This window comes from Mauremys mutica, chromosome 18 (genome assembly GCF_020497125.1).
Source record: "Mauremys mutica isolate MM-2020 ecotype Southern chromosome 18, ASM2049712v1, whole genome shotgun sequence".
NCBI classification, from domain to species: Eukaryota; Metazoa; Chordata; order Testudines; family Geoemydidae; genus Mauremys; species Mauremys mutica.
In genome coordinates, this window is record NC_059089.1 from 1,951,748 (window position 1) to 1,977,017 (window position 25,270).

Sequence of the window (25,270 nt, forward strand, 5' to 3'; positions counted from 1 at the left end):
TTCTTCCCCTTCCCCAGGTTGTGGGCGGGGAGGCATTTCACAGAGCTCTTGGAGCTATAGCCTGTGGCTAAGGAGAGAGAAAAAGCCTCCCATCCCCCTCTGCTCTGGGGGCTGGGTTTCCTCCTGAAGCCTCTGCCCCCCACCGAGTGCCTATGGCTCATCCCTGACCCTTGCTGCGGCTCCTTGCTATAGACTGTGAAAGGAGCGGAGGCAGTGCAGGAGCCTTCTGGGGACGCAGATCTGAGGCTTTGGGAAAGACACATTGTCTGAGACATCAGAGCGCTGCAAACCCTGCAGCCACCACCTCAATCCGGGGCCTGTTCCAGCCCTGAGTCTGGGCTGCCGCGATCCCTCCCCCAGAGCAGGGCGCCCACAGATTACAGCCTGGAAATAGGCGTGTGAGACTAACTCCTGCTTTCCCTGACAGGGCCTCCCCTAGACCAAGTGGCATCCCAGGCAAGAAGTGTCTTCAGTGCCCCCCCCCCCACTCCATATGTTAAACCATTGAATACCTTATTTTTATTGCATTTGTAGCTCATTTCATGATTTCGATGCACAATCTGGATGCATGATTTTCTCTATCATATAAGACAATAAATGTTCATGCTAGGATGTGTAAAAGGGTATTTATTCATGCCGTATTTAAGCAAATTAAAAAATCATTTCTTTTAAGAATATAGAAACTTTTAATTTTGACAGTAACTGAAATGTACTAACATCTAGCAATGGAGCACTCACCAGCACAGGGTGGGCCAGTATTAAATAGCGTTACAGTCGGAGACAGACAGCGTTAGGATGTTAACCCCAGGCTCTTTGTTCAAAGGTCTCTTCTCTGACCTTTCCCCCATGAACTGAAGCGCAGCATTCGAGAGATCCAGAGACTAGTTGATGACGTTTCCAAAGGCTAAAATAGCAAGCGATGTCCGTCTTGCATTGGCCATTGTTGACTGGAGAGATGGTTTATGGAGAATAAACTTCAAGGTGAGAAGCAGCAGCCCAAAAAGGTCTCCTGCAGGTGCTGAAGTAGCTCAGTTGGGAGAATGTTAGACTGAAGATCTAAAGGTCCCTGGTTCAATCCCAGGCTTCAGTAGGCTGTTTCATCCCTCTTGCTGCAGCCGTGGGCTCTTTCCTGGAAGCACAGCACTGCCTTTACTCAATGCAAGTCCCTCATTTTGGGCTTCACTGCAGGAAAAGGCAGCATTGGCTTCTGCACCCAGTTGCCCCACCGGACCTTTCTTTCTTCTTTTTCTGCTTCTCAGCAAGGGGAAGAAAAAGAAGCTCCCCTTCAAGCTAGAGTCACAAAGGTGATGTAAGGACGACTTCCTGATCCCTGGCTCCAGTCCTCTCCTCTTCCAGCTGACCCATCAAAGAGCTGCTGCCAGTTTCTCCAGGTTTGCCCATCAGTGTGTGCCAGGGTGAGCACCACCAAAGTGCAGGGAATTTGAGGGCAGGGCAGGGCAGTGTAATGGACTTTCTGTAGTATAGTGGTTCTCACATTTGCCTAACCTGCATCAAGCAGGCTAGGCAGAACTGACACCATCATCTCTCAGGTGTTCCCTTTAAGCAGAGCACAACTTTGAAATACGGGCAGCATAGAACCAATATTCATAATGTCAACTACAAAAATGATACACATTTAGAGATAGCATCATTATAATCAGCCAATCAGAACCTCTCCATAGACCCCTTACACAACAACCTTTCTACAATATTGGCTGCAAATATAGAACAGCAGTCGCAACGGTGATCTATACAGTTACAGATTATGTCAGTAATGTCACAGGAGGTGACACAGCATCAGTGAGACTGATACTGGAATACTGCCTCCAATTTTGGTGTCCTCGTTTGAAAAAGATGTTGCGAAATTAGAGTTTGGGACAGCAAAGAGCCACCAAATGTTCTGAGGGCTGGAGAAAAATGCCTTCTAGTGAGCTATTGAAAGAGCTCAACCTGTTTAGCTGATCAAAAGAAGATTGAAAGGTGACTTCACTGAAGTATTGAAGTTTCTTAATGGAGAGATAAGATTGGGTATTAAAGGGCTCTTGAATCGAGCAGAGAAAGGCACAACAAGACCCAGTGGCTGGAAGGTGAAAAGAGACAAATTCATATTACAATTAAGGCTCAAATATTCAACAGCGAGGATGATTCACCACAGGAACAAGCTACCAAGGAAAGTGGTGGATTCTCCATCTCTTGATGTCATTTCATGAAGACTAGATGCCTTTCTGGAACGTGTTTGCCCCCAAAAGTAGCTCTTGTGTCATACAGGAGGCCTGTGATATGCAGGGGGTCAGATTAGATGCTCTAATGGTCTCTTCTGGCCATAAAGTCGACTAATTTCTGAAAAACTGAGTGTAACATTGGGAGCAGCGTCTGATGTTTTCCTGTCTAGCCGGCTTGCTGCCTAGAACGAACGCTCCTTGAGTGGGGTGATCCACAGGGAGTAGCTCAAACCTCCAAAGTGCCTGGCCAGGGGCAGGACATTGGCACAGCAAGGGAGGGTGTGGCAGTGACATCACAAAGGCCTTTGGCAGGACCTCAGACTATTGGTCAAAGGTGGTGGGGAGGTGGTGACCTCACAGAGAGATGCTGACATCAGCCAGGCAGGACAGGGGCGAGGGGCCAGGGAAACCTCAGAGACCCCTGTGGCTTTGCTGCAGCAAGTCTCCTTCTCCAGGTCTCTCTCTGAGGACTGAGAGAGTATTGGGGTTCACGGACGTGAGCGCCAGGAGGAACCTCTTTCGAGTTTTCTCCTTCCCTTTCAGTGATTTTACTAGAAAACAGCCGTCCCTGTTTAGAAGGTAAGAGCCTCCTGCAGGTTTGAAACCTGTTCAGTCTGATCCATCTGGTGACAGTTGAATTCTAGGCATGGAAAACACGATCTTAAAGAGGCAGAATTTCATTCCGCACCTGGGATTTTGTCCCTTAGAATCACTGGAGACATTGGGGTTTGTGCTTTTTGTTTCACCTTTTCCTCCATTAATCCCCCTCTCCTTTCTCTTCGTCTCTTGCTTCTTTTGTCCTTTCTCCTGTTCCCCTCCCACTGCCGTGTGTGTGTGTGTGTGTGTGTGTTGCAGGGGAGTGCTCTGCAGTTCCCACTGTGGGAGGTCCACCCAAAAATGTGGGGCTGAAATAGTGCTCGGGCAGTGATCCCCACCAGTGACCTGGGCCATCCTTTGGGCTCTCTGGTGAGAACCCTCAGCCTCCCGTCCTCAGTCTCTACCCTGATTGGCTGAGCAGGGGGTTATTGACAGGGAGGAGACTCAGGTCCTTGTTGTTCTTTTTCAAGACCAAGTAAATAAGTCAGAACCAGTTCTATGTTTGATAAATTTTGCTGCTTCTCTGCATTAATGGTCTCTGAGCAGTTCATGATTCTCTCTAACGTTGCAGTTCTCCTCAAATACTTGCTGAATAATTCCTGTGCACTGTTGTTGGTCTGGAGCTCATCTGAGAGCACTTTATTCAGGTCAGTCAATGTCTGAAATTCAAGATCCGATGGTGAGTTTGAAAATCGGGGCTCTTGGGTCCTATTCCCAACTCTGCCCCTGACTGGCTGTGTGACCTAAGACAAGTCAATTCTCCTTTCTCAGCCTTAGCTTCTCCCTCTTTCAAGTAGGGATAATAATGATCTGCTCCTACCTACCTCACAGTGCGTGGAGGCAGGGCTGGCTATAGGTTTTTTGCCGTCCCAAGCAAAAAAAAAATGTTGGCTCCCCCCACCCCAGCCCTGGGCTCCCCCCTGCACCTCCCTGCCACCCCAGACCTGGGCTCTGCCCCCTCCACCCACACCCCCTGCCATCCCAGTCTGGGGCTTTCCACTCCCAACCCGCACCCCCCTGCCATCTCAGCCCTGGGCTTTCCCCCCCACCCGCACCCCCTGCGAACCCAGCCCTGGGCTCTCCCCCCCACATACCCCATGCTGCCCCAGCTCTTGGATCTGCCCTTTCCCCCCACTGCTCCCCCACTGACACCCCCCCTGCCACCCCAGCCCTGGGCTCTCCCCACACACACACACCCCTGCACCCTCCTTCCACCCCAGCCCTGGGTCACTGGTAAATTGCTCCCAGGGTGGGTCACTCAGCAGGGATTTTGGATGTGCACAGAACACAGACAGGATTGGTTCCCATATGGTTACAGAGCTGCAGTAAAGTGGAACAATTTTCAGCTTGTGTGATTGGAGGAGATCTGATGCATATTATAAGACTATCCTCCATACATGAGGAAAAGTTGAGGTGCCTTTATTATTCTTTTGTTCCACTCTTTCTTTCTCTGGGGAATTTGCCAATGCAATATCACTGTCTTCCTTTTAAACAAATAAAACAAAAACAAACAAAAAGGCAAATGGCTGTTGAAAATAGCAATTCCAGTCCTAATAACCCCTGGGAAGCATTTCTTGCTCAATTTTATCCTACTTTTTCTACAGCAAATGACAGTGGATCAGCATATTTGATTTGGGAGAAATGAAGTAACAGCTGCCCAAATTGAGCTGGAGCCCTCCTGAATGTTGAGGTGTTCAGATCTGGAAGGCAGGCGCTAGATTCCCTTTCTGAACATTAACTAAAACTGGAAAGGAAAAGTCAATTTCTGCTTCCATGGCTCAGGAGTGGAAATCCTGCTACGTGCCTGGTGCTGTATCTAGAGCTGCCCAGGTCCAGCAGAGCCTCCCCGCCCTCACTTTTCATTTTAAATTCTAGTGGGATCCACGTACCTCCCTTGCCAGGCTTCAGCTAGAGAGGGGCCCTGTCCATTTAGTTCCCACAATTCCTACTTTGGGGGCTGCCAGGTGAGGTCACACCAGTATCCCTCAGCCCGTCTGGGGGTGTCTTCTGAAGGGGATGTCTGGGGCAAAGCTTTATAGTCCAAAACGTCGGTGGCTGGAGGGGGAGGGGGCGCCATTTTCAGTAGTTTAATGTTTGGTGCTGCAGTGAGTGACTGCTGGGTGCAGTGATATAGTGACCCCTGGGTCTCTGAATGAGGCTTTATACTTGGGGGGGGGTGAGGGGGCAAGTGGGGAGCAGGTGGGCGAGCGGGTGGGCAAGTGGCAGGTGGGCACAGAGGTGAGCAGTGTGCCAGCAGGGGCTCTAGGGGCGGGCAGGGGGGTTTCTGGCAGGGGAGGGAGGAGGTGAAAGGAGGTGAGTGGTGGGTGCGGGACTGACTAGCAGGAGATGCAGCAGGCCAGTGGGGGGCTGGGGGGTGAAGAGGGGTGTGATGGTGAGATCTGGTCACCCTACGGGGGCCGTTTCTTCTCCCTCCCCCAAACCTTCCTTTTCGGCCCACAGCTGTTTCGGTGGGGCAGCGCTGGGGAAGGAGGGTTGGTTTCTGCGGGGCGGGCAGCGCTGAGGGGGTTGTTTCCACAGGGATGGGTGGCGGTGGGGGGGGTGTTTCAAGGGGGCTGGGTGGCACAGCGGGGGGGGGCACAATTTTATATTCTTGGCTTGGGTGTAAAAATAGCTAGTTACAGCTCTGGGACCCCATATTGCGCTAGGTGCTGTACAATCCCTGGCCCACACTGGGACACCCAGGGGGTTCCCCTCAATTTCCCTGAGCCTCTGCTGCCCAACTGCTTCTGACTCCATCTGGATCACCCCGCTCACAAAAAACCCACCTTTCCAAACAGTCCTTCTTTCCCTGCCCCCTGGTTCTGCTTTCACACCCTGGGCCCATCTCCTCGCTTCATCCCTCCCCCACCCCCAGGTGAGCAGAGATGGAGGCAACTTCAGCCACTGGAGACAGCCCCAGCGAGCGCTGCAGCCTGCCCGGGGGGTGTTTGCAGACACAGGAAGGGAGCAGCTGGGAGCGGTGGGTGCTGGGAAGAAGGAAGCAGAACAAATCTCAGAGACCCAAAATGAGATCTGGGGCAGGGCAGCTCCTGGGGGCGGGGCTCTGGCACAGCCCGGGGGCGGGGCAGCTCCTGGGGGCGGGGCTCTGGCACAGCCCGGGGGCGGGGCAGCTCCTGGGGGCGGGGCTCTGGCACATTGTGACGCAGGAGCCCGGGCTCAGCAGCTGCTCCCTGGTGGTCACGTGCTGCCAGCAGCGCTGGAGCCGCCCGGGCCGGAGCGGAGCCGCTGTTCTCAGCTGCAGCAGGAGCTGCCCCCGGCCCCGCTGGGCTCCAGGTGGGGACAGAGCCTGGGGCCCGGGGCTCCCCTGGGTGCGGCTGGCGGGGCAGGAGGGGAGAGGCCGGAGCTGCAGGCGGGGAAGGGCGGGGGGGCAGGCGGGGGGTTGATCGGTCTCTGGGCACCAGGGGAGCCCCGGAGCAGAGCGTGTGTGTGAGTGTCCCGGGCCCAGGCGTGCGCATCGGGGGAGCCCCGGCACCCCAATGCCCTGAGCCCTGGCTGGGGAGGCTGCTTCACCCCTCCCGTGGGGGCTCCGGGGGAGGAGGCTGCGGCGGCTGCAGGCGGGTGCTCGGCCCCCCCGGGACTGACCCGCTGCCGGCAGCTTGTGGCGCCTCCTCCGTGGAGCTTTTCCCCGGGGGCGGCCTGGGGGCAGCTGCGATCAGCTGTTTGCTGGGCAGGCTCCGCTCCGCTGCTCCCCCCCCGCTCCTGGGGGGCTGAGTGAGCCCCCCCCAAACAGCCCCAGTTGTTGGTGGGGGGTGGGGCCAGCAGCAGCAGAGCCCCCCCGCTCCCCTGGGGCTGCCCCGCCCCGCTCGGGCTGGGGGCTCTGCCAGGGACCCTGCGTGAATCGCTGCTCCCTGCCCACCAGGCTCAGCTCCGGCCACAGCAGCGGCGGGTGCCCCGGGGGGAGAAGCTCCAGATACCGGCAGAAGCCGCGGGGCGGGGGGGAGAGGCCCTGGACTTTGCTGGACCCACGCTGGGAGTGGGGTGGGGAGGAGAAGCCCCGGGCCCCTGCAGGAGCTGGGAGGGGGCAGGGAGAGAAGCGCTAAGCTGGGACAGGGGAGGAGAAGCCCCGCTGGGTTGGGAGCGGGGCGGGGGAAGCCCAGACCCCAGTAGGAGCTGCACTGGGGGGGGGGATAGAGGGGGAGAGGAGCCACCCTGGGGCAGGGAGGAGAACCCCGGACCCTGGCAGAAGACGTGGGGCTGAAGTCCCTTGCTCGGGAGCCCCAGCCACCTTAGTGGCAGAAGTTGCAGGGCTGAAGCCCTGACCCCCCTCTGTGTGGAGCTGGCCTGAGCCCCTCTCACTCCCATCCCCCCTGTGGAGCTGGCTCCCACTCTCTGGCTGTGGAGAAATTCAGCCCAAATCTCCCCATGTTGGTATCTCCGTTCCCCCCCCCCATCACCCAGCCATGAATGGATTTAGCCCAGGAGGCAGGGTCAGTGTTGGCCCCATTGGGCAGGCGGGATGTAGGGCACAGCGAGGTGAAGTGACTTTTCCAAGGTTGAGCAGGGAGTCTGTGGCAGAGCAGAGACTCAAACCCAGAACACCTGAGCCCTGTGCCTTAACCTCCTCTGCCACTTTGAGTGTGTGGGTGGGAGCAGCCACTAGACAGAGCTGCCAGGAGGTGGGGAGGGGGGTTGGATAGTTGGGGGGGTGATTAGAGGGTGGGGGGTCTCTGGAGGGGGTGGTTAGGACAAGGAGCGGAGGGGGTTGCATGGATTGAGGGTTCGGGGGGTGCCTGTTGGGCAGTGGAGCGGGCTCAGGGCAGGCAGGGAGCAGAGGGAGCTGGATGGGTCGGGAGTTCTGGGGGTCCTGTCAGGGGGCGGTGTTACCAGATTTGCCCATTACTTGGGGGTACGCTCATTTATTCGGGTTACTTTTCTGGGGAGGGGATTCTGTGATTCTATCAATGTGCTGCTTGTCTCACATGTGTTTTCATACGGAGCTCTGCTCCTCCCTTCTGCACGTCCCCTCCCAATGGAGCTCTCCTGCAGGAGCTCGGTTCCCTAGGGCTGGGTTTTTCCACCCCCAAAACCGGATGAGCCCCCACGCACCCACCCGCCCCTACGGTAACAGAGCAAATCTGAGCGGACCGGGTCAATCAGCACTGCCACGCTGACCCCGTATCTGCCCCTGGACTCACTGGGCTGGATGAAGCAGAACTTCCAAGCTGTTACCCTTATGTGTCCCAGATTCAGCACGTCCCTGTCTCCACTCTCACATCACAATTGTACTGGCAGGAACCTCCTTGATGAGCAAACCCCACAGGATTCTGGGCGCTGCAGGGATCTGTAGCTTAGGTAAGAGACGCGTTGCTGCAGAGTGACTGGGGGAAGCTAAAAACACAAAAGAGTGAGATTCAGCAAGAGAGAGAGAAGCAGCCAGCTGAACCATGCAGGTTATGTATTGAATACTGGTGATCACTGCACAAGGAGCCTAAACCAACCTAACATCCACTATTAAAGGTTAATAGCTACAGTAGAAAGGAAAACAGAGCAAGAGAGAGAAAGTGGGGGGGTCTCAGCCACTCCATGAGGCTTGAACTGGTCGGGGTTCCCAGGTGATGCTGGTAGCTGAGGGTCCTGAGGGCTGGAGACAGGCAGAGCCCCCAGCACGATCAGCCAGGAGAAGATGGAGTCCAGTGGAACTGATGCCTAGTTTGGATCTAAGCATCAGCACCCTGACTGGAGGGTGAGTGGGGATTTTTGTAGAGAAAATACAGTGGTTGAAGGGAGAAGATTAGATTTGTTTATAGGTAAGGCTGATGACGCAAGGGTTTTCTTTGTACTAGACAATAGGAGCTGATCACTCTTGGCTATGGGTGGTGTTTTCTTCAAGGGAGCTCACAATGCCACTAGGTGGCTTCACTGTTTGGGCATCAATTAAGGATTCATTGCTACAATTGGTCTGATAATTGCTGAGCTGGGTGTGGGCAGGCGTAGGTTCATTAGGATCTGGAGCAGAGATTCCCATGATGCAGTGCTTCCCTGCTTTTTCTGGTCCCAGAATTCAGTGTGGTTCTCTGTTCTCCATTCTGTATGTAAATTGAGATGTCTCCCTGTCCCATCTCTCCTGCAGATGAGGCTAGGGGAGTTGTCTCCGCTCTCCATTCTGTATGCTAATGGAAATGTCTTAATCTTGTCACCCTTGTCAGGAGGGGTCTAGGTGTGTCTCCCAAAGCCCTTCACTGCTCTCTGCAAGTGTTTTTCTCTGATGGGTTTTGGTTTAAGCAGAGGGTGGGGGGTGTCTTTCATGAGTCAGGCTGGATACTGCACCCTGCTTCCCCAAGAACACAGAGGTGTCTGGGATCAGAAGGGAGCGGTTGGATGGGGCGTGGGAGTCCCCAGGGGCTGTCTGGGGGTGGGGGGGTGGATAAGGGTCAGGGGGACAGGTAGGGGGTTGGGTCCTAGGGAGGCAGTTACAGTGGGGGGGTCCCAGGAGGGGGCAGTCAGGGGACAAGGAGCAGGGGGGGTTGGGAGTTCTGAGGGGGGCAGCCAGGGGGCAGGAAGGGGGAGGCAGTGGATGGGGTGAGGCTAGGGGGGGCTCCCTGGGTGCACACCCTAATGAAATGTGCTGCACACACCTATGGTCATGGGGGTGAGCTACTTGCATCCTTTTCCTGTTTGTGCCATTTCTTTCTGTCTCAAAACCTGATAACAATTCTCTCTAGTTCTTCCCCTTCTCTCTCCCCTCCGCACATGTGGCTAGAAAATTCCCTCGTTTTCCCTAAAATTATTGACTCTTTAGTCTCTCATTTTGCCCTATTTTCTCTGTAATTCTTCAGTTCTCCTCAGCTTTGGGATGTGAACCCAGCCCGTTTATCTGCAGCAATTTGTCCTTGGGTAGGTGGAATTTGCTGTCCTGTGTCACTCCCCCAGCGTGGGTGGGGGTTAGTAGGTGCTGGCTGGGGGAGCCCGCAGACACGGCTGCCTCTGGGGGGGAGATGGGGGGGGGGCAGTCTCTGCCAGCGACAGGACATGGCCGCACAGGAGGGAAAGGGAGGAGCCAGTGTCCCTATGGAGCCTGCCCAGCCCCTTTGGTTCTGCTCCTTTCCAGCATTTTGTTCAGAGACTTTATTACTGGGGAGGCTGAAAAATCTCCCTGTGGGCTTAGCCTGGCAGGAGGGGCCAGGTCTCCCCTGCAGTAAAGAGATGGAGCATGTTCCCAGCATGGCAGAGCCTAGGCTGTGTCTCTGCAGGGAAAGATCCTGGGGGAATCGTGATGTGACATGAACTAAAGCCTGTTCTGAAACCTGCACAACTGCCCTTCTCGCCCTGCCAGGCTGCAGGGTGTCGTCCATGTTTCGCTCCAGCTCGTCCCATCCTCCCATGGGACAGGGAAGGGAAATGGCTGCAGAGGATCCCGTCCAGGTAGGGGTTATTGGGGGTTTGCTGGTGGGTTCCTGCTGGAGGGAGAGGGACACCAAATGCACCAGAGGAGGGAGGCTTGGGCAGTCTGGTTTGGGGGTTGGAGTTTGCCAAAAAATTCCCAGGGTGGAGAATGGGAGGAGGCCAGGGTGTAGCAAACCTGTTGGGACTTGTTCAACATGCGGCTTCCATTCTAGGAACAGACCCACGAGGTTAGAGGGTGGAAATGCTCTAATTTGTGGGACAGGAAACAACCCCCCTAGGTGGGGCTAGGAAAATGGGCCAGAATCCCAGGGCTGGAGCCCGACCTGATTAACCAGCGGCTGCTGTGAGATGTGAGGGGCACCCACCAGGGAGGCTGGGGGGGGGGAGGTTCTTAACCTTTTTCTTTCTAAGGCCCCCAACGTGCTATAAAAACTCCACTGCCCTGCATGTGCCTGGTTCTCTGCATATCACTATCATGTATGTGACTCAGTAAGATTTGACTCCATCATTGCTATTAGTATCATACTTGGAGCTGCGTTTATTTTCATAGAAATTTTAAGTTACTTTACAGACAGATTTAAAAATACAGTTTGAAGATAAATGATCTTCATCTGCACAGTGTCTAAAGTTTAGAGTTTAGCTATTTTTTTTTCAAACGAGCCCTGCTAAGGTAAGTACAAGCAAAATGTACAGTCTGTTATTTGATTGTACCATTGTAAATAACGAATGACAAAGCACAATACGGCAATAACAGTAATAATGATAATTACTCCAGCCAGGCCAGGTGAGGCATTTTAGAACTCGTTACTCAAAGAACTGAATTTAAGCATAAGACAGAAATAAAATGATGAAATTCAGAGATCAGTTAAAAAGCTAAACTACCAGTACTGTCATCCTGACCGAATGTGAAAGAATAAAATTATGGAGACTATATGTACTTTGCGCATTTTGACAGGAAGTAACAACAGTAACTGATGTGTCTGTGGTGGGGTGAGTATGTGTGTGTGTGGGGGGGGGGGGGAGTGAGAGACACACCCACTGTCACTTCCAGCCCAGCCGCACTCACTAGTCCGAAGGCTCGTTCACACGGCAGCAGGGGCCAGCAGCCCCCACTCCTGACCCAGAGGCAGCAGCACAGAATCTTGTCCCCCCACCTCAGCTCAGCAGAGACTGGGCACAGAGGCAGGAGGGTGGGGCCACCCCGACATCAGCAACCCCCCCCCCCGCCCCCGCACAGCACAGGAGGCTCCTGGGAGCAGCTTGGTCGGGGCAGCTCCAAGTGGGGGTGCGGGGGCAGGGCTGCAGGAACAGTTGCAGGGGAGGCAGGTGAAGAGAAGTGGGGGGAGGAGAGACAGGACACCCCTGCTGGAGGAACCCCTTCAGCACGGCCCCCCTGGACCATCGTGTCATCTGCCCCCCACTGAGTCTGGCCCCGTCCAGCTCTTCACAATGAGAACAGCACTGGGCTCCCTGCCAGCGAGCTCTCCCTGCACCCTGCCAGGGCCTCCATCTCCTGTGTGCGTCTGTGGCTAGTGGGGGGGGATGGATCTGCTGGGAGAGACAAGGGGCTCTCGCTTTGTCCCTCCCCCTGGCGTTTCCTGGCTGCTCTGAGCGGGGTGGGATGGGACTCTGTTGACTATCATCCAACAGAGCTTCCATTTGATTGAAAGTGTGAGTGGGGCAGCAGGTACTGAGTGTTGGACTCTTGCTCTTTCAGGGGCCGGTGACCTTCGAGGAGGTAGCTGTGTATTTCACCAGGGAAGAGGGGACTCTGCTGGACCCCACTCAGAGAGCCCTCTACAGGGATGTCATGCAGGAGAACTATGAGACGGTGACCTCGCTGGGTAAGGAGTCCTGTCCCCTGGGTTATTAGAAGCTGTGGGGTCTCTAAAGAACCTGAGTAGTAATAACTTTATACCTTTATTCATCATACAAGTTTTGACAAGTTTCCTTCCCCCCTTTTTTTGCCTCATCTCCCACCCACTAGAATAATTTTTAGACATTTGTCATCAGTCATTTTGAAATTGCATTTAATGTGTCCTTATTGGCTACATTAGCAACTACATTAATAACTGTTTTTAAAATTAATTAATAAAATTATAAATAAATAAAAAAATTAAAATATTTTAAAAATTATTTAAAAAATAAATAATTTAATTAATAAAATAGGTGTGTGACTGATGCATGGCTTGTGTGACAGTCAGATGATCTCATCTTTTGATAGAAGTGAGTATAATGTTGGTATTCAGGACCCCACGGGTGAAGGGAGAACAGAGCTGTGGGAGGGGAGGAGAAGGGGGGAGTAGATAATTCTGGGGTGCCAGGACATGGGGCGGGTGTGTGCAGGGTTAGAGCTAAGAAGCAGCAGGGAGGGAGGAGATTGTGAGAGACGAGGAGGGAACAGAAGATGCTCTCAAGGCGCCAGGAGGTGGTGCTGGCTGAGAGTAATGGGAAGAAGGGGAGGGGAGTGTGGAAGAAGGGCACCCAGGAAGTGGTCTGGGTGGGTCAGTGGGAGGGAGGAGAGGTTTGGGGATCTAGAGCTGTGGGGGATCCCAGACCTTTAACCCTGAATCCCTGCCCAAGCCTTGTTGCTTTAGAGCCCACACTCCAGTTTTATTTCTGTTCTGTTTCACTTGTATACATGTTTCCCCAAATATTATTATTTTAACTCTTGACCTCCCTCTGCCGCTCATTACCCCCCTCCCCATATAACCTCCCCATCTCCATGCACAGCGACCCCGGCCACCGACCCTGAGTCCTTGCTGCATCCTCCCTCCCGTAGCAGGGCCCCTACCCAGGCACAAATGGGCACTTTGTTGATGATGTCACAGGGTGGTGGTGTAGCCTGTACAGTTTTTACACTTATAAGATTACGTGTTGGGGCACAACTTGTCCTTGTTCATGGCTACTCAAAGTTAATTGAGAAGATGAAATTTGGTGAAACACACAAACTTGATTTAATAGAGGCAGTTATAATTGAAATCATAGGCAAGATCAATCCACATAACGTACCCGCTGCTGAATTGCTGCTGAATCCGCTGGACCGGCGGATCTCCCGCAGGCAATTTGCCGAAGGCTGCCTGATGCCGCCCTCACAAGGACCACCAGGGCGCCCCCCACGGCTTGCCACCCCAGACACGTGCTTGCCTCTCCTTTTTCACCAGGGTTTGAGGATTGCAGCTTGTCCTCCACTGAGTTCACTGGACTAACGTCCTGTTCCTGTGCTTTGCTTTCTCTCCAAGGGCTCTGAGCTGTGTGTGTGTGTGAGAGAGGTGGGAATTTCGGTGATACGTGTATGAAGCCACTACGCACCTCAGTTTCCGTCTGTGGTTGGCATTGCTATGATTAGAATGAGCAGGAGACATGGGGTGTTCTGTCAGTTATCTGTCATGGGGTGATATGAATGGGTCATTAAGGACTGGCTGGGACCAACCTACATCAACGGAATACCCAACAGAGACAAGGGAATGACTGTCACCTGTCCATGGGAGGATCTCAGCTTGGCTGAGTGAAGCACACATGGACTCGTTATGTTTTTGGGAGCAGGAAGAACTGGGCTCACAGACACAGGGAGCTCTACCAGAGCGAAGACAAATGGACAGGTGCAGTTAAAGGAATCCAAACTGTTTTCTATAGCAGCCTGGCTCAAGGGCATTGGCCAGTATGGACTATATTGTCTTCTTTGCTTCCCTGTGCTAATCCAAGGAATTTCCAATGCTGTGTTTCAGTTGACTAATAAACCTTGCTATGTTTTAAAAGTCTGACCAGTGCCACAGCAAAAACTTGCTCTGTGCATTGACTGAGGAACCGTCACTGAACAGGAGTGTCGTTCAGCTGGACCTGCTGGCAGAGCTCACAGGTTGAAATAAGCCTGTTAAAGCCAGAGGCTTCCCAAGGACTGTTTTTAAAAGCCCGGGCTTTGCACAGATCCCATGGATCCATGACAGTGCCAGTGTGCCTAATGGGGAAAGGATATAAAACAAGAAAAGGATCTAAATGCGTATTTACCATCACCCCCTCATCAGTCCTCGTGGGAAACCCTGATCAGTTCCAAAGTGTATTAAAACCTTCCTTAAAGGCTCACCTCTTGGTTATCAGGTCATGTCAGTTTTGTTAGAGGCCTCCTGCTTCCCTGGTTCTTGTCACGCAGACAGCAAGCAGCAAAAGACCAGAAGTCTGAAGTGCGCATAATGCCACGTTTATTGGGGTTAGTTTCCAAGCAGGCATATTCTGAAGCCCTTCACACCAGTCGGGCTTATCTCTACATGCCGATACCGTCTGTTCCCCAGTGTTTCCTTCCCAGCTCTGATGCCGCAGAGCCTTGCCTCTGTCCCTGTTCCCCATTCCCCCCTTAACAAACATAATTCCAGTTTCCCTTCCCCCTCCTGTTTATAGAGTAATATTCTCAGCTATACCTTAACCAATCATTGTACTGAAATTTAATGAACCAATTCTAACAGACTGTAACATAATTCTCTAACCAATTATATCCCACTACCCTAATTAACTTACACCTAGCAAAATTAATTATACAGCCACTTTGAGCCAAGGAAGCTGACCTTGGGACGTTACTGCTTAAAAATGAGCTGGGGGTAAAACAATGGAATAGTCTTTGTGACAAGTATCCCACAAATTCCACTGACCTCCCTTATTTTCTTTGCCTGCAGTAGGGCTTCCAGATTCCACACCTGATGTGATCTCGCAGCTGGAACGAGGGGAAGAGCTGTGGGTCCCGGATCTCCAGGGCGCTGAGAAAGAAGTGCTCCTGAAAGCTGCCTGCACAGGTAGGGAATTGGTGTCTGTGAATTCAGGAAACATTTGGGATGCCCTACAAAGACCCTGTGAGCTGTCCAAGTTCAGGATTGTTCCCTGCAGATGTGGAATCATTAGGCAGATGTGACTCATGGCTTCCCACCTATACTCTGACAAGTGGCAGCAGGTCCTTGCCCAATGTAGCTTTCCCCAGAGTGTTCTGGTGAGATGCGGACTAAAGCTGATCCCTTCCTCTCTCCTCTGGGGAAGGGTTTGGGGAAAACCAGCTCCTGATCGGTTTGATCTCTCCCACGCATATTTTGGTTTGTTCATCCCTTTTTCCATTCCTCTCTCTGAGATTTCCTTTCTCTACGGTGCAGGGAGTGACCTATGTCTGGATTCTCTCCGTCTCCCATCAGGTGTTGGGATGGTGAATGAGAATGAGAAGCAGAAACCCCAGTAGAAAGATGCTGAGCAAGGAGAAATACATGGGAAGTTCTCAGGAAGATCCAAAGAGAACGTTTCCAGGAGCTGTGAACTCCCAGAAAAAGAAACAGCCTGTGAGACTCAGCAGAGGTCAGAAGAAAACTTAAGTAGCCTCTCAGTCCTTATTCCACACGAGAGAATCAACTTGGAAGAGACACGCTACACGTGCCATGAGTGTGGAAAAAGCTTCAGTTGGAGCTCACACCTTATCAGACATCAGAAAATCCACGTAAGCGAGAACTGTAATAAATGCCTTGACTAGGGCTGAGCAAAGATTTTTTTTTTAAATCACATTTGCTAATTCCCACATAGTGATCTTTGCACCATCTTCACCGTAGTAGCTCAGCTCCCCCAGATGAGTTGCCTGCTTCTGCCTTTTCCAGCTCACCCTTCTTTGGGGTCAGTCCTATGATCTTTTCTATTGAGTCGTAGGAGTGTATGTCATAGAACCATAGAATATCAGGGTTGGAAGGGACCACAGGAGGTATCTAGTCCATTCCCCTGCTGAAAGCAGGACCAACCCCAACTAAATCAACCCAGCCAGGCTTTGTCAAGCCAGGCCTTAAAAATCTCTCAGGATGGAGATTCCACCACGTCCCTAGGTAACCCATTGCAGTGCTTCACCACCACCTTTGGATATTAGGAAACTAATTTTGCTACCTAGATGGCTCCCACTGCAACGTGAGACCATTGCTCCTTGTTCTGTCATCTGCTACCACTGAGAACAGCCAAGCTCCATCAGCTCCAGGTGGGAGAGAGGTTTGATTCCCAACAAGCTACACTGAGGCAAAAACTACTTGTGCCTGACAACCACTAGGGCTGTACATGCCGTTGGCTGCTCAAGTTAGTGATCTTGGTGTAAAAAGACAATTATAGTTGTAGAGCAGATGCAGCCCAGGTGCAGTGGTTGGCATTAGCTTCCCCCTTGTCCTGACCTAAACTCCATCACTTTCCCTAGTCTAAACAAACCCTGAGCGTCACGGTTATACTGTTCCCCCATTTCACAGCAATTGTTAGTCATCGAGTTCCCCCTTTGGGAACAAATTGTTTCATTCCCCGTTGCTCTGATGTTGCTGCAGGTTGTGCTGCAGAGCAGATATTTTTACTACCATTTTCCACACTTAAACTATATTGAACTATAACAAAGAGCAGGAACAGGGCAGGGATAGGGGAAAATGCCATTTTACCCTCTGTAACAATAGAAGGAGATAGGGTAAGTCAGAGGGATTCCCCATCACCATCCCAATCCCCCTGTTGTGCAGTTGGTTAGGTCAATCTTTTTTCTAAAGGACTGGGAAGAGGATTCCCTCGTAAATAACTTGTAATTAAACAAAGTACCCATGCATAGGGCTCCCAAAGCAGTTGTGGCCCAGGCCTTGCAGGATGTGGCTCCTGAAGAGCTCTCCTTCCTCATTAACTGCATGTTGCCTATTATTTGGCAAATACAATCCCTATCTAGGCAGAGATGGGAAACATGGAAGTGACATTTCTCTTCAGCTCACCCCTGGGAGATGCTGCAAATGTGTAGAAAATGAAATACGTGTTGAATGTGATATATCTGCAGAAAGATACCTATTTTTAATAGAGACCTGACATTTGTTGTCTTACAGGGATTCTAAGTTGCACCTGAATTTAGTCCCTAATTTAAATCTGTGCCACCAGATTAAAGAAATAAAAGGGCACAGTTGGGGGAGTTGTACCTCACTGTCGCTACTGATCTGTTGTGCGGTTAGTGAAGAATTCTACGCCAGAGAAATGTAAAATTACTCCAAGTAAGGTCAAAGATTTGACAAGAACTCAGGTAGAAATTGCAGGTACTAGTGGTTGATTTTCACCCCAGAGATGGAAGCTATGGTGTTTTTAGAACCCTGCTCCCTAGTTAAGTGGCATTGATCACATTCCTAAAGGACGCCATGATTAAACTGGGCACAACTGTCTTTTACCATCTGGCTCCAAAGTTAGATGAAGCACAGAGAGAAACAGCTGATTCCTTCAGAGCCATTCCATGCCTACGGGTCCCAATCTGGCTGCCTTGTTGGACAAGAAGCACTTCCCTGCTGGCCAAACAATGGTAGCCAATGAGGGAATGTATCAGATGTGAAGTTCAGACTGCAGGATACTTGAATGCTGAGTCCAAAGTCTGTGAAAATAGAGCACAGGTGGTTCTAATTCCTCAGCATCTTCCTGCTGGGGTTTCCCCTCCTCATTCTCACTCACGGTCCCATCACCCGATGGGAGACAGAGAGAATGAGACATAGGTCACGCCCTGAACTTGAGAGAAAGGAAATCTATGCCAGTACCTGGTTGCTAAACTGCAGCTACAGTTCCTACTCCAGGTGAATCCAAAGCCCAAGAGGTGCAGAGATCCAACCCCTTATTATCTTAGAAATGTTTTGTTCCTTTTTTCTATTTTTTGTCTTTCTTTTTATGAAGTTGGAGAACTCCAAGTCTTTCTATTCGATTGGGGTGTAACAGTGCGGCTCGGTGAGGGTGTGAACACCTCTGAAATCTACAACGGGAAGATGCTAGGAAGAATAGTTCCCCAAATCGTAATAGCCTTAAAACCCTGCCCTATGGAATGACTGAACGCATGCTCCTCACCTGTACAAGCATTGCAAGGAATTCAGCGGTCAGATACGTATTGTTCAGCGAGAGCTGTTTGAATTCTTTTACTACTGTGTCTCTGTAAGGTCTGTATGTATTTTGGGGCGAGAGGGTGAAGAGAAGTATTAGCTACATAATAGTGAAATCTAAGGAGAAAACTAATTAGTGTTGAGGTTGTGGGTTAAATGTCAGCAATGATTTGGTTTCGGTATTGAAATATTCAGCTGGGTAAATCTGGGTTGCAAGGCCTGGGTCAAAATCTCTGATTGGGGTTTCGGCATCACTAAATGTGCACCTGCCTTCTTGGGTTCCTCTTTCAGGATTTATAGGGGTTGGTTTTTCTGCTGTATTAATCTGATGGTTGGACTAAATTGACGACTTGATTCCAGCGCAATATCCTTGTTAACTCATTTGATTTCCTGATTTGACCTGAACTTTATCACTGTGTTGTTTAACCCTTAGCTGAGTGGTGTCTATAGTCATTTAGCCTTAGTGACGTGCGCTCTTGGCTTTATTTCTTCATGTTAATAAAACCTGTAACTGGGAAATTGAGTCATTTCTTTCAATAAGCAACGGGGGCTGGAACTTTTCTTTGTATATTTCCCTTTAATTCAATCTCCATTTTCTTCATTTCACACTGTTCTAAGTTAAGGAACGTGGAGCAACAAAAACTGACACAGACCTGTTGCTGCCCCATTCTGTGCCCATCCAGCAGGAGCAGAGAACAAACCCCTCCTGGAGCCGGGATTGTCATACTGGACTGGAAATACAGATGCGTGTACCCAAGCTTTGCTGTCTTTCTCCAATCATGACATAAGGGTGACACCTACACCTACTTGTAATCACGCCTGGCCGGAAGGAGATCCCTATGTGCATTGCCTTGGGAGCAGGGGGATCTGGGAGACACTGGGGGCTATTTGCTCCTGAGCTGTGGGTAATCTGCTCAGGGGTGATGCAGTAGAGAAGAGCTGGGTGCTGCTTTCCCCACTTATTTCTCCTTATCCCCTTTCAGTCTCTCCTCTTTCCCTTTCTTCCTCCTCTCCCCACCCTCTGGCAGGGAGACTTGGTCACTTCCCTGCTCCCAGGGGCGCTCACTCTCCCGTAGCTGGATTGGCCCCTGCGAGCGCTAATAGGAGCGAGAGCCTGGGTGCAGGTCAGTCCCTGCAGCGGCCCTGAGACACACAGGGGCAGGAGGAGGAGCAGAGGTGGGGCTAATTCCCACCTCAGACAGTCCCTGGCCCGGTGAGTGTGGCAGCTGCAGCCGGGGTTGGGCTTGAAGGAGCCAGGAAGGGGCTGGAGCAGTGGGGGGCTGGTAGGAAGGAAGCAGGAAAAACAAGGAAAAGAGCCATGGGGCAGCTCCTGGTGGCCGGGCTTTGTAAGGTTGTGACGGTGCTGCCCGTGGGAGCCAGCTGAGGTCACTCAATCAGGGTGAACTGCAAACCAAACGGGGCAGACAAACCCCAAATGCTGGTGGTTATTCCAATACTTAGATTTACCAACCAGCACGAAACAGCTTCTACAGTACCTCACTGGTCACTTAGAAGTCCAAACCACACAGTTCCCTTAAAGTGCCCAGCCTCAGGCCTCCGTCCAGACACACCTGTCAGATATGATGATGATTCCTAAGAATCTTACTTCATTATATAAAAGAAAAGGTTCTTCCAATCCCAAAGGATCAGCCACATACCCAGGTCCAATTATAACTTAGATCTTACCCAAAATACACGCTATAGCCAATTCTTATTAACTAAGCTAAAATTTATTAAAAAAGAAAAGAGAGAGAGTGTTGGTTAAAAGATTAATCTACAGACAGACTTGAATTCAATTCCTGAGGTTCGGATACACAGCAGAGATAAGCTTGTAGTTGCCAAAAGTCCTTTTAGAAATAGTCCATAGGTTATAGTCCAATGTCCATATTCAGGGTGGCTCCAGTCAATGACTGGGGATCTCAATCCTTATGGCTTAAGGTTTCCCCCTCTTGAAACCCAAAGCAGATCTGAGATGAAGAAGGATCGTGTCCCAGGCTTCTTATACATTTCCAGCAGCCTTTCGGCCTGAGAAAACAATAGGCTTAACTCCTTCTCCCAAACAGCCTGGCAATTAGCACAGAGTAATTTATCCATTAAACAGTTCAGATACAGGTTAGCACAACCTTCAAAGAGACACATAGACAATAATACTATTTCACTCAAGTATCATCATAAATGTTAATATTCCTCTTTTGATCTTTGAATTAAAACTATAGCAATAGACAAGACTTGTTTGCTTGCATCACAAGACCTGAGCAAACATCTCCCCTTCTACCTCTAACAATGCAGACTTGCATTTCAAAGCTCTAGTCATTTACATATCTTCCTAACCCGTCCTCAAGGTTCACCCATGGGTCAGGTCAGTCTATGAGTTAATTAACTCTTTCTGGCCCTTTTCCCTTTCAATGAGATATTATATCACAGTCATATCGTCACACCCCCAACGCAAAATTGATGCAGGAAGGGATGACACAAACATCACTGAGTGCATCCTAATGAGTCCCCATCCGGGACAATGCATCAGCTACAATATTTTCCTTCCCTCTTATGTGGATTATATCCATTTCATACTCTTGAAGGGCTAAACTTCAGCGCAGCAACCTGGAGTTGGTACCTTTGGCCTTGTGCAGCCAGACCAAAGGGGCATGATCACTTAACACAGTGAATTTTTGGTTGTACAAATAGGGCTTAAGCTGCTTGACAGCCCAGACAATGGCATAACATTCCTTCTCAATGGTAGTGTAATTTTGCTTAGTGGGGGACAACTTTTTACTTAAGTACGCCACGGGATGTCTCTTGCCCCCCACCCCCTCTTGCATTAGCACTGCCCCCAGCCCAATATTGGAAGCATCTGTACATAGCAAAAAAGGCTTTTTGAAATCTGGGCTGACTAAAACAGGCTCTTTGGCCAAAGCACTTTTTATGCTTTGAAATCCCTGCTCACAGGCCTCCGTCCATTGCACCCGGTCTGGTTTTTCCTTTTTCGTCAGGTCTGTGATGGGAGCTACAACGTCACTGAATCCCTGAACAAACCTCCTGTAATAGTTGGCCAGACCAATGAACGATTGGACCTGTTTCTTAGTTCTAGGGACAGGCCAGTTCTTAATGGCCTCCACCTTCAAAGGCTCAGGGCGCAGTCGCCCATTGCCCACCCTGTGCCCCAGGTAGGTCACCTCAGCAGCTCCCATTCTGCATTTAGACACCTTAACAGTTAGATTGGCCTCTCTGAGCCGGTGCAGCACAACCCCTATGTGGTTAAGGTGATCTTGCCATGAACTGCTGAATATGGCCAGGTCGTCTATATAGGCCCTGGCAAAAGACTCTAATCCCCGTAGGACCTCGTTTATAAGTCTCATGAAAGTAGCCCCTGAATTACGCATCCCAAAGGGCAACACTTTGAACTCATACAGGCCAGATTCCACTATGAAAGCGGATTTTTCTTGTGCATCAGCATCTAGGGGAATTTGCCAGTACCCCCTAGTCAGATCCAGGGTGCTTATAAACTTGGCTCCCCCCAGTGTATCTAACAGATCCTCTATTCTGGGTGTGGGGTAAGGGTCAGGCTGAGTGATAGCATTTAGCTTCCGGTAATCCACACAAAATCTCATGGTCTTATCCTTTTTTGGCACCATCACAATGGGAGAGGCCCAGGGGCTCATGGATTGGGTAATTACCCCCATTGTCAGCATGCTTTTCACCTCTTCCTGGATCTGCCTTTGCATCTCTCCCTTGGCCCTGTACGCTCTGCTGGGAGCTGGGCGGGGACCCACCGTCTGAATGGAGTGTGTCATCCTATCAGTGAGCCCTGGCCTGTTGGAGAAGGTTCGCTTGTGGTGTTTTAACAACATTAGCAGCTCCTTCCTTCGAGGGGGGGATAAACCCTCCCCCATCACAATGCTCTCCAGAGGCGTTTCTTCTTGGCCTTCAGCAACCATGTCAATCAAAGGGACAGACACTGCCTCTTCCTCAGCACAACAGATCATGTTCACATTTACCTCCCTTGCATGGTAGGCCTTTATTCTGTTTACATGCACTGTCTGCACACTTCCCCGGCCATGGGGTTTCCTCACATCATAGGTAACCTCATTAATCCTTTTCACTACCTCCATGGGTCCGGTCCAAACATCCTTCATTTTGTTCCTCCGGACAGGATCTAGCACCAACACCATGTCCCCTATTTCAAACGCTCTCTCCTGAGCATCTCTGTCATACCAGGCTTTCTGAGTATCCTGGCTCTCTTTTAGATTCTGCTTAACCAACTTCATCATCTCTTGCAAACTCTCCTTGAACTGAGCCACATATTCTGCCACGGGCTGCTCTGTCTCCTCCACATTACCTTCCCATGAATCACGGACCAAATCTAGGGGCCCCCGGACCTGCCTCCCATAGAGCAGTTCAAAGGGAGCAAACCCTGTAGACTCTTGGGGCACACTCCTGTATGCATACAATAGATACGGCAGCAGAACATCCCAGTCATTCTGGCGTCTATCCACATACATTTTCAACATAGACTTCAGGGTTCCGTTGAACCTTTCCACTAGGCCATTAGTCTGGGGGTGGTAGGGAGCAGCTTTCAGGTGCTTTACCCCACATAACTCCCACAACTGCCTGAAAACCACAGACATGAAGTTAGACCCACGGTCAGACAGTATTTCCTTGGGAAAACCCACTCTGCTAAAAATAGAGAACAAAGCCACTGCCACTGTCTCAGCCTCAATATTAGCCAAGGCTACAGCCTCAGGATATCTGGTAGCAAAATCTACCAACACCAGGATGTATTTCTTCCCATTTCTGGAAGGTTTGGGGAATGGCCCCACAATATCACAGCCACTCTGGCAAAAGCCTTCCCTATAATGGGCAGAGGCTGGAGGGGCACCTTGCTAGGCCCCCTTAACCCCTTACGCTTCTGGCACAGTTCACAGCTCCTGCAGTAATCTCTCACCGACCCAAAGAGGTGAGGCCAGTAGAAATTTTGCTCTAGTCTGTTACACGTTTTGCCTACACCCAGATGTCCTGCAAAAGGACCATCATGAGCCAACTTCAACAAATCACTACGGTAACTCTCAGGTACCACAAGCTGCTTGCGAACTGCTGCTTGGGAATTCTTCCTTCCCCTAGGAGGTTTCCTATACAACAGCCCATTCTGCATAAAAAACCTGCCTCTCTCTTTATTAACTGGGATCTGACTTTGAGCATCATTCCTGGCTTTCTCTAATGACACATCACTCTGCTGAGCCACAATGAATTTACCCTGGGTTTCGTTTAAATTCAGAACCATTTCTGATATTTCAGACAAACCCTCGCCTGATCCATCTTGAGAGACACTCTCTGTCTGTTCACCATCCCCCTCACTGCAGTCAGTCAGGGTATCTGCCACAGACCCACAGTTTCTCTGTGACCTGGTCGCCACATTAACTTGGCCAGGCACCCCCAGTATGTTATTTCCTACCAAAACATCAGCCGGAATCAAATCCCGGACAGCAGCCTTCACATCCCCTTTAAAGCCATCCCACTCAAGGTGGATTCTAGCCATTGGCAGGTCCATGGAGTACTCAGATAGGGCCACTATCGTCACATACTCCCCTGGCAACATGTCCTCTGGCTTCACCAGGTGTCCCTTGACTATAGTTACATCCGAGCCAGTGTCTCGCCACCCCATGCATTCAGCACCATTGACCTTTGCCTTCTTAATAAACCTCTCACTTCCTTGCCAAGCCTCAGTCCTGACATAACTGGTGAGCTCATCACCTCCTCCCAGACCACTGGAGAGGATGGGGTTGGCATTAGCCACTGCTCTGCTTGCACCTGGACTCAAGGTGGCGCTGTTGGGACTTGGTTCAGCCTGGGAGCTCAGGGTAATGGAGTTGGCATTTACTGTGGCTTTTGGGGTTGCTGTCTTTGGGCTGCTCTTTAGGGTCGGGCAATCTGGTCTTATGTGGCCAAGCATACCACAATGATAGCATTTAACCAGTTTATTCTTGGGGTGAGAGTTCCCACCCTCTGGGCCCCTGTGAGCAACCTTATAAGAGTCAGGGCCAGGTTTACCTTTAAATCCTTCCCTCCTCTTGAACTGGGGAGAATGGTGATTAGTTTTCCCCGGGGGTTTACACCCTTCTTGAGCCCTGTTTTGGGTATGGGCATCCGCAATCTCTGCCGCCCGTAGGACTGACTCAGGGTCCCTATCACACACAGCTGCTCTCACATGGTCAGGCACAATGTCTAAGAACTGTTCCAAAGTTATTAAATTCAGCAGCTTTTCAAAACTCCCATGTGCCTTTGCTCCCATAACCCATTTTTTAACAAAACCCATCAGCTTATGAGCACATTCCACAAAAGTACAATCATTAGTCATCTTAAACTTTCTAAACTTAACTCTGTAAGAATCAGGAGTAACCTTGAACCGCCTTAACACAGAATCTTTAAACTGCCCATAATCCAAGGCTTCTTGTTCCCCCAATTCATTAAATACCTCCCTGGCTTTTCCAGTCAGTCTGGTCAGCAGGACAGGCATTCGCTGATCATCGGGGATCCGGTACAGATTGCAGAGGCGTTCAAAAGTAGACAAAAACTCCTCTATATCCTCAGTATCGTTGTAGATGGGACATATCCTTTCCCAGCTTTTCTCCCGGTGGTGGGTAAGTGGAGTACCAGGGGGTGATGACTTTTTTTGCTCTTCCATTACTTGGAGCCGGAGTTTAACTGTCTCCTGTTCCATTTTGTGCATCTCCTGTTGCCTCTGTCGAGCTTTCTCCTCAGCAGCCAGTAGCTCCAGATGCCCCTTACGAGCTCTTTCTTCTCTTCTTTCTTCTCTCTCAGCAGCCTCTCTTTCTAATTCAGCTATTTTTTGCCTTTCCAGCAATCGAAGATCGGCTAGTTTCTGTTCATGCTCCAGTTGCAGTTTATTTGCTGCCTTATTCATTCTAATTGTTTCTGCATTTTCTGTAGCATCAGGTAAGGGCTGTGCTCCTGCCTCCTGATCACTGACCGTTAACAGATCTCTCATTTCTTGATTTGTAGCTTTCTTTCTAAAGCTTATCCCCTTTTCTGAACACAAATCTTCCAGGGCTTTTTTGTCAAGACCCTCATATGCTCTTTGCTCCTCCATTGCAACTGCTCCTTAACCAACCAAACTCTCAATACCAAAATTCCAATTTGGATAGCGTGGGGTTCTGACCCAAAGCCTAATTGACCTGGTTCTGTGGATCCTTGCACGAC

The 25,270-nt window shown here is 50.7% G+C and overlaps 1 non-coding gene across 1 annotated transcript; it reads left to right on the plus strand.

Annotated features, from left to right (window-relative positions):
• The first annotated feature begins 1,017 nt into the window (after positions 1-1,017).
• TRNAF-GAA lies at positions 1,018-1,090 on the plus strand. The gene has a single exon. It is a non-coding gene; the product is annotated as a tRNA-Phe (tRNA).
• The last annotated feature ends 24,180 nt before the right edge of the window (positions 1,091-25,270 follow it).